This window comes from Etheostoma spectabile, chromosome 9 (genome assembly GCF_008692095.1).
Source record: "Etheostoma spectabile isolate EspeVRDwgs_2016 chromosome 9, UIUC_Espe_1.0, whole genome shotgun sequence".
NCBI lineage: Eukaryota > Metazoa > Chordata > Actinopteri > Perciformes > Percidae > Etheostoma > Etheostoma spectabile.
The window spans coordinates 20,282,183-20,292,041 of NC_045741.1; the positions used below are offsets into that span (position 1 = coordinate 20,282,183).

Genomic DNA, 9,859 nt, shown 5'->3' on the forward strand with positions numbered 1-9,859 from the left:
AATATAATTTATACTCTGAATGGTAAAATGAACAATATAAAGTAATATATAAAACTAAAAGATTTTACGGATGTATATTTACGTTGCTTACCTTCAATTTTCACCTTCTTCCAGAGTGTTTAATGAAGCTTTAATCTTTGAAGAGCTGGCGAAAAGGTGATCCTCCATGGCCAGATCCAATGCTACTCTGTTAACCGTGCTGCAGCTGCCTGGCCGTCTGCATTCTGTGAGGACAACGCCGCCACTGTTGGCTACCACTGCCTGCCTGCTGGTGAGTCTGCAAGAAATCACAACAGGTTAATGAAACTGAATAATACTAGATCTAAATGCTTTATTTTCTCATTTTTTGTAGATTCTAACCTGAGTGTCTCTGAGGGTCTGAGCAACATCTATGAGAAGAGCATTGACCTGAGCGAAACAACAGAAGCCCACCTGGCCTGTCGCTGCGCTGCTCAGTGCGCTTAATCTCATAGTCTTCACATATTATGTTCACTTTTTGTTTCATACAAGTATTTAAAAAAATACTTTGTTTGAACTGTAAATTTCAATAAATTGCAGACCGGATGAAGCATGTCTTCTTTGCAAATTGTATATTCATTTAATTCATTACCACACACCAGAAAATAGAAAAAGAAACTAATTAATGCTACATTAAATTAGTCACCTTGTAACAACCCCAAATCTATCCAACACACTGTTCCTCGTTTCCCACAATTTCTTCAATTCTAATCATTATTTCTCACAATTGTTGTTGCAAGAAGTCACAAATCTCTACAATGTGAAGTCTGAATGTGGCTCCAAGAGAATATAACCGTCCAAAAAAGGCCAGTCCTTTCCTTTGACAAGTCTTGATTCTCCATGATCTACGTCTAGAAAACTGCTGTTCATGTTATTACTGTCATTTAAAAAAAAATCACATGACAAGAAAATAATAATTGTGTAAGTGCATATTTTTTTAATCAAAATTAACATATTTGAGTATTGTTTAAATAATTGTTTTATATTTATTACAAATATTGGGAGAGATTATAGTGGTTGTGTTTTAAATTAATTTAGTTACAGTGAAGTTTATTAATTTATTCAAAACAGAACCCTGAAGTTAGACTGTTAGCTAAGTAGTAATAGCCTCATGCTACTCTGTGTGTTATGAAGATTTTGTTAGTTTAGACTAAAATGAAGTTTAAAAATTACATACAATATTTTACCTTTTTATACTTTGATTTTTGCAGGGAATAAACAAACACTTTAATCAGTGAACTTTAGAGGTATTGGGAGGTAGTTTTGCCTTTAGAAAGTCAGGCTACATATTTCTACGTTTCTAGTCGTTGTGCTAAGCTACAGAGTTAAACGTATGCTGGGTGTAGCTTCATATTTACCGCACAGACATAAGAGTGGTTATCTATCCCCTCATCTAACTCCCAGCCAGTACGTGAAGAAGCGTACCAAACTACCAACTACTTTTTTAAGTATGAAGCTAAAGCTGGGGGTTGATTAGCCTAGTTAAGGGTCTGTTCCTTTTTTATTTAAAGGGCTTCCAGAGGGGTTTTGGGATATTTAGTCAAAATAGATGTGACCCTCCCTTTGCCAGCAGTACATTTTTCTATGACGCTTCAAAATGATTGGGGAAAAAGGCATGACCTTCCCTAATAATTTATTGATGCCTTCTGAACTCGTTTGTGTTTGGCAAAGAGGTACACATAGCCTGTTTTGGCAAGCCATATGGTTTTTACATCCATGACATATATGACTTAACCTCTGCTTTCTCATCTTACACATCACACTCCACTATTATGGTGGCCATTTTAGTAGATTTACTCACTAACATTGGAAAGAATGGAAACTAAATGCACACTTCCTGCATTACTGCATTACTTCAATTACTAAGTTACTCCTCTAGTAAACTAGCATTAACATGAAATAAAACAATAAAAACACTGTGACCATTCAACAAAGCACACTGGGTAAAAACAAATTCAACACATTAACTGGTTGCTATGGACTTGTCACTAGGCTTCCTCAGTCATTGTATATTTTAGCAAATAGGTAAAGCTGCCGAAGCTAAACATTATCCAAAATTCCATTTCACAGAGTGTCAATTTGGGAGCGTGTATGCTACGACTCCTTCCTTTTCAAAGGACTTGAAAAGGATGTTGTTTGGACAATTTGGAATTACTGTCGATTTATGTTTTCCTCCGTGGGTGATCACGGCCGCACGCTCTTTAAATTTCATGTTGGAATCAAACGTAACCCCCAAATTTCTGACAGCTGGCTAAGTTTTAGCTTAATTTAAATTAAGAAAGTTTTGTGAAAGCCACAACTTAATATCATTAATAAGCAGGGAGTCTAGTGCAACACTGTAATTCGGTTTCTAAGGCAAATAAATGTGAAAATCATCTGCTTAACAATATAATGACAGTTTTGCTTTCCTACAATAGCCCCTAAAGGAAACATACTGTATAAGGAAAACAGGATGGGGCCAAGAATTGAACCCTGGGGTGCCACACAACAGAGAGAAGCAGTTGACGAGGAGAGGTCACCAGAAATTACAGAGAAGCTTCTATTTGCCAAATAGGAGCTAAAAATAGGCGCTAAACCATTGAAGTGCCAAGCATTGGATGCCTATGACAAGGCAAGAGAGGACTGCATGGTCCACTGTATCAAACGCTGCTGTGAGGTCCTAAAGCATTAAGACGGCAGGGTTCCTGGCATCTACAGACAAGGCAATATCATTATGTACTCTCAACAGTAGACTCAGTGCTGTGACGTGATCTGAAACCAGATTGAATTTTTTCTAACACAGAGTTTTGTTGCTAAAAGGCTTGTAACGGTAGGAAAACCACTTTTTCCAAAATCTTTGAAAGAAAAGGCAGATGAGAGACTGGTCTAAAATCTCTCCGTGACGCAGCGTGGGTGCAGCTGCTTGTCATTGAAGGAGCTGTTCAGTGCTGACAGAGTGTCTTGCTGGGGGAGGGAGGAGTCATCTATCATTGGAGGATAATTTAGCCACTATCCTCCTGTTTCCCACTACCTCCACAGCGTCAAGGGGGCAACCAAGAACAGAGCGGGCCTTCTTAATCAGCCTGTCCAGTCTTTTCCTGTCTGCCACTGTAATGCCACTGCCCCAGAAGACCACTCCATAGAGAAAGGCTGATGCCACCACAGAGTCATAGAATGTCCTCAGGAGTGCCCCCATGCACCACAAAAGACCTGCCTCTCCTCAGCAGATAGTCTGCTCTGGCCTTTTTGTCTGTTTTTTTGTTTTTAAATACGCGTAAATACGCGTAATCTGTAAAATGTGTGCTGTAAAATAATTATTTTCACCCAGAATGCATAGCCATTTACAATATGATCCTATAGAACATTGACACAGTAAGACACTGTTAGATGTTTGCTGTAAATTTGCATCAAGCCAGTCTAGTGTGTATAGAAAGCCTGCAGTAAGATTCAGCTCAATTTGTGCCAGTTCCCATTAATATTCAACAAGCTAAGCTGATTGACTCTGATTGGCTAACAGCTAGCCAATGACAGCCTGGCTATCAGCGACCTTTATGCAGCGCAACTGAGTGAGCTATAGGAGTAATGAGCCAGGCACGTGACTGTCCAGCTTTTGTAATTGGCCGGATTTCTCCCCTTAATTCTTTTCGGGCTATAGCTGACAGAGGATGAGCAGTTCATTTTCACATTCACAATATAACAAAACACATATGGACCTACTATTTTTTTTGAAAATGCAAGTAAAAACGGTTTTGTGTGGCAGGGCACCTTTAAATAATTGTGCTCATAAAGGCTCTTATGCTGTTCAGGAGATCAAATTGACAGAGAGGGTGGATAATCTGGGTTCGCTAACGCGCTAATGGAAAAAGTGTGAACATAGCATTAATTAGGTCCATGATTAACTCACACACCCAGGGCCACCTGGCTTCTGCCAGAGAGCAGTACCCATCAGCTCTTTGGCTGATACATCACCCTGTCGGGGTTCTAATTCACAATAATGATCAGGTCGCTTTACATTATTCTTTACATAGAGAATAAGAATGCCAGGGACCTGAAGTAAATATTGACAGGTTTCAGTGTGGAGGGGTGTAATGTCAGGAGAGTGTTAACTAGCACACTCTCCTGACATTACAATTTTTTTTTAACAAAATGACAATGTAACTTATATTTGTAGGTAACTTGGAATTATATTATTAACCTTGTGAAGACATTAAGATGATCAAATATGCTTTTAAAAAATACATATTAAGTTACCATACACTACAGTGTCTGTCATATTCAGTGCAGTACTATAGTTGAGATGCCTGGTTCAATGACGCATCAAGAGGAAGAAACACAGAGTTTTTCCTTTACGTTAAGCCCACATGCTCTGACACAGTCATTTAAGCTATCTGATAACACATACATAGCACTTTGCTTTCTACAAAATCATACCCCTACACATTGAATATTATTCCTATTTCCATTAATTTAAGCAAAGCTTCAGAATACTGTTTTTGTCCAAAGCAGACCAGCCTTCATGGCTCAGTGATGTCGCCAATATGCTTTAAGACACATTTATTTAATATGTTGTACTGACATAAAGGGGTAAACCTTAATATTACTCTCCAAAACTAGTGAGTATATTTGTGAAGTTAGTGGTTTGGTAAAACCAGAGATGAAATGGTTTTAAAAAGCAGCAACATTCAGTTCATCCATACTAGTCATTACAAAATGTCAGCAATTGCATTTAACTATTCAGAATCAGAATCAGAATCAGCTTTGTTTGCCAGGTATGAGGACATATACGAGGAATTTTTCTTTGGAGCATCGTTTCTCACAATGTGCTTACACATACAAAACAACCAAAACAATATATACACACTAATATATACACAATATATACACACTCTAAACAGAAAATATAGAGGCATGAGTGCATGAAGACTTCAAAAAAAAATTATTAAATGTAGACATAGTGCAAAGATACTGGGATAAATAGTTATGTTATTTATTACAATGTGAACAGTATGAACATTATGAACAGTTCTGAAATAGGAATGGATGATGAATAAATAACTTGAGATTTTTTCACTTTGAGATTTATTTTTGAAATGTAAAGGCATTATAAATAAAATGTATATTATTATTATTATTATTATTATAACAATAATAAGTGAGATATGAGAAAGGAATTATGAGTAAATGGTAATATAAATAGTAAGTGTATTGGAATGAGAATGATGAATTATACTAATAAGTGGAATAATAAATGGAACCAGTGAACAGGTGTTGTAAGACATTGTTACTGGGTTATTGACCAGAATAAACCTGACACTGTGGGTAAGAAGTCAGCTGTTCATCAAGAGATGGCTTGTGGGTAGAAACTGTTCCTGAGTCTGTTTGTTTTGGGTACAACCTCTGTAGCGCCTCCAGAGGGGAGAACTGAACAGATTGTGTCCGGGGTGAGACGGGTCTGCAGTGATGGTTCCTGCCCGTTTCCTCACTATGGAAGAGTATAAGTCATTCATTATTTCATCTTCTCATTCTAGTTTTACTCATTTACTGGTCAGTTGGTGGTATCACTTAAAAATGTGTGCACCACATTGTGAGTCTGGTTTATAATAATGTGTGGTGTCTTGCTGGCAGGGCGTACTTCTTTGTACAACATCGTGATAAAAAGTACTTGAAAATTAATAGTCAGAAATGCATCATCACATTCACTTGATTTAAATGCAATTTTAAATTCAGTGTAATGATTTTGAAACACTGTGTGGATAAAAGTTAAGTAAACAAATGGTGGTGAGTTGTTTGGAGAGACAACAGTTGACCTGATAAAATTGCAGGTCACAACACAATGACATTTTCCAAGACTGGAACAATTACATGTTTAAGCAATGGAAACATTTTTATAATAGCATTTTTGATGTATTTTATTTGACTATTATGTTGTTTTTTTTAATCATAATAATGTATGTGAGTTTACATTAGTGGATGCTTCAAAACTAAAACTATGGCCATTTAAAGAATGTAAGGTTTACATTACATTTTAAGATATATAGATATATATTTAGTTACTTTTTTTAGGTTAAATATTAATAAAAGATACTATCAAGTAAAATACTACCAAATAGAATTGCATTTCATCTATTTAAGGTAAATATGTGAGGTGTCATATGAGAGAAAACCTATTTGCATTTTAGGATTTTGTAGGATGAGATAATATTCATTTAAATGAGTATGGTAGCAATTTCCCACTGATATTGTGTGTTATTTAGGACAAAAATAAGAAAATAAATGAAATTATTAAGAGAATTGTTTCTGAACTTGCTGACAGTGTAATGTTGATGTATAACCAATGCTATAGCAGAAAATTGAAAATGAGTCCTCTGACTTTCTTGTCAGTTAAATACAATTTGGAAAAAAAGAGGAATAGCTTTTTAGAATAGATTTAGACCATTTGATTTGATATATTCTACATTCTATATTCCAACAGTTTGTTATCCATAACCAATTATGAATTTTGTTTCATTTACTCTTTCAAAGACATGTAAATTAATTTGTATTTCATAATCAGCCCTGACACAACCAAACAACACAGATATTGTTTTATTTTCATTTAGTAATAACTTATTAATATCAATCCACTTATTAAACATTATCAATTCCCATTTCATTGTTTTTGATCATTTTATTTTGTCCCTTGAAGACATAAAATAAAAAAAAAATTCTATTTTGTAGCGGGTTACCAGGCCAACTTGGGTAAGTTGTTATTTTATTAGGTTAAAAATGTAATTCTAGTGTGAAAATAGTGTGAGGAGGGTCTGGATCGCGCCGGAGGGAAAGTCATCAGCAAAGTTCATGTCATTGCTGCAGCTGCCGATACCTTCGTGCCTCGTCTAATAGCACAAGTTCTTTTATTAAACCATGGCTCAGGTTTGGAATGCATGATTTTTTGTGAGTAAATGTTTTTACTAAACATAAATAATATAACACAACAGCAACGCATTACAGGTAACACCATGAGGAACATACATATAAATAATAATAATTATAATAATAACTATAATAGTTAAAGCTGCAAGAAGTGTTGGCCCTTGCTCCTCTACGCACATTGGGGCTATCAGTGGACGCCACTCCATGCGACCGTGTATTTGCGTGCCACTCAGACGCTGCAAATCGTCAACAATGAAAAGGGAACTCCCTGCTGAGTTTAATGATACCTCACACTACGTCATACAGTTTATTAGCTGTGAAAGGGGGCGTAGCCAAAGCACAGAGGTCGGAGCAACCCTTTATCAATAAAAAAGGAACTCTGTGCTGAGTTCATTGATACCTCACATAAGACTCTACCTTAAACAGGTCACCAGTTATGAAAGGGGGCGGGGTTTAAGCATAGGGGGCGGGTCAAACCAACACCAATCAAAAAGGAGTTCAATTATACCTCACTCAAGACTGTACTTCAAAAGGCACATACTGGGGGTCGTGGCCTGAGAATGTGGCCATGATTAAAGTATATAGGGCAGCTCAGTGTCACATATACTGTATGTTATCTCAATTGTTTGAAATTGAGATGAAGACAATATTTGTTAAGAGATTATAAAGTAAACTTTTATTTCAATTTAATTTTTGTTGTTTTTAAAACCCCAAAGAAGTTACGGGTCAATTTTATCCGAGGGATACGAGAGGGTCCCGAAAGTGAAGACAATACAAGGATTAAAAAAGCATCTGAATAACGCATCTCTGACTTTAGACTAGGTTTTTCTTTTCTGTGGCAGAATTGTTTTCTGACACTGCAAAATAGCACTAGGGAATGTTTGCGCTGGAACATGCCTCCTCTTTTTGCTGAACCGCGCCCCCCTAATTTACCAACGTGAGTCTGTGGAGGGAAAAGCCTGCTGTGCGTCGGGTGCAAAATAGGATTGATACATGCGTCAGTGTACAAAGTCAGTTACGCTGGGTGCATGATAGGGCTCAAGATGTGAAACAACCAGGAAACAGAACAAATAACAGGAAAAAAAAAAACATAACAGAACCCCCCACATGGTCTCAGGGGTGCTGGACACCGGCAAAGTCTATGTAATAGTACATTTATATAACAAGTTGGACCATGTGCAGTTTTTCATAAACAACTGAAATTAAATGATACACACACAAAACAATCACATAACATCAATCACTTATTTTCTAGTAAATCTTAAAAATGTAATCGAATCCCATCTGGTTTGGCATTCAGTGGAAAAGTGCTGTAAGTCTTCCTGCAGATGGCATATTTATTCCCTTAGTTGTAGAATAAAGATTTGTTGATGGGGGACGGGCGAACACCTTCTCTCAGTGGGAAAAGGGGGGCGTTCACTTTTTAGGAGTTTTCGATGGTTTTCTTAAGTTGAGTTCAATTTTCAAATCTGCCAGGCCCATCCTTTTATTATTAGGGCCCGAGGTGAAGGCCCTATTTAAACTAAAGGAATTCTTCCTTTCCTTTCCTTTCCTTTCTTCCAGCAAATAAATTACCTTTTCGAGGGGCTTAACGTACGCAAACATTCACCAAAATTGGCAGTCGCATCAAGTCTGGTGAAAATTTACATATTTTAAGGGTTTTATGAACAGACGCACAAAAATAGCTTGCTAACGCCCCATACAAAGTAAAAAAATTAATTGAGCCTGTAGACTAACGCAACTTAGTACACACGTGTAGGATTTCATTACAAAATAGATCATTGGATCCCTACCATAAACGCAACAGGAAGTCCGCCATTTTGAATGTTCAAAATTAGTGGGATTTTCCACATGTCTTACTTTAACAAACTCCTCCTAGAGATTTCACCCGATCAAAGAAAAACTTTTTGTCATAGGGCATGGCCGTGGCAGGGCAGCCATTTTGTGTGTAAATCAATGGAAGAAGAAGTTGTTGTACTGTATATGTTTAGGGAATGTAATCAGTCTCCACTAGAACACAAAATGGAAAAAATGGAAGTGGGATTGTTTTTTGTCATAAGGTTATAATTAATTTTAAAAATCCACAATGGAAAAAAACATAAGTGGTCATATTCAGAATAATATCTGAAATGAGTCAGGAATACATGTTTATCACAGAAAAAAATGTAAGGCCATTGATTTTCAGGTAGAAAAAAATTTAACTACATTTTTCTTCTTGTTCAAATTTGAAATGGGTCAATTTGATCCGAATACCATACAAGGGTTAAGGGCACATGCTCGGCCGTAATGTAGAGTGTGCACACCACGCATTCACTTTGCTTCTCTCATCTTACGGACTGTGGGGGACACGGTGCTGTTGGGGCAGCAGCACGGGAGAGAAGAGGCAGAAGAGCTGCATCGGCTATGGTGAGGTAAACTCCGTCTAATGTTAGACTACATTGAAAAAATATCACCATGCATTTATAACCTAGTGATTCAGTTAGAGTGAGCCCAAAACATCGGAAAGTGTGTTTTTGTGACATTTCTTTACATTCGGCTGTGAACCACTCCTGGCGTGCGCCCATGGATGTTTTAAGAGCATTTGCACCTATCAAATCCACCATTATAATAGCAATCCACCATGGAACTAGCCCATCTGCTTTTAAAGGGAATTTGAAATAACTTTCTGATTGGTTTATTGCACGTTACACCCAAATCACACCTATGAGGAATGTAGCTACTTCAGACCAACCCATTTAAGATTTTCCTTAGGCGCAAGAGTCATTTATCCCGCTGGTATTATAGCAACAGCACCCAAGATCCGCCCACGAAGCTACTTGCGTTTCATCGTTAAAATAGGGCCACTCCTGTTTTCTGCCTTCTGTGTTTTTCCTTGTGGGTTTGTTTCATGCTTAGTTTCCTCTTTTATTTTATAGTCTTTCTGACCTCCCATGTTATGTCTTGTTTTACT

The 9,859-nt window shown here is 37.1% G+C and overlaps 1 pseudogene; it reads left to right on the forward strand.

The window, feature by feature from the left end:
- Positions 1–581, forward strand: part of LOC116695777 (vitellogenin-like) — a 17,103-nt pseudogene extending 16,522 nt beyond the window's left edge.
- Positions 582–9,859: the final 9,278 nt, after the last annotated feature.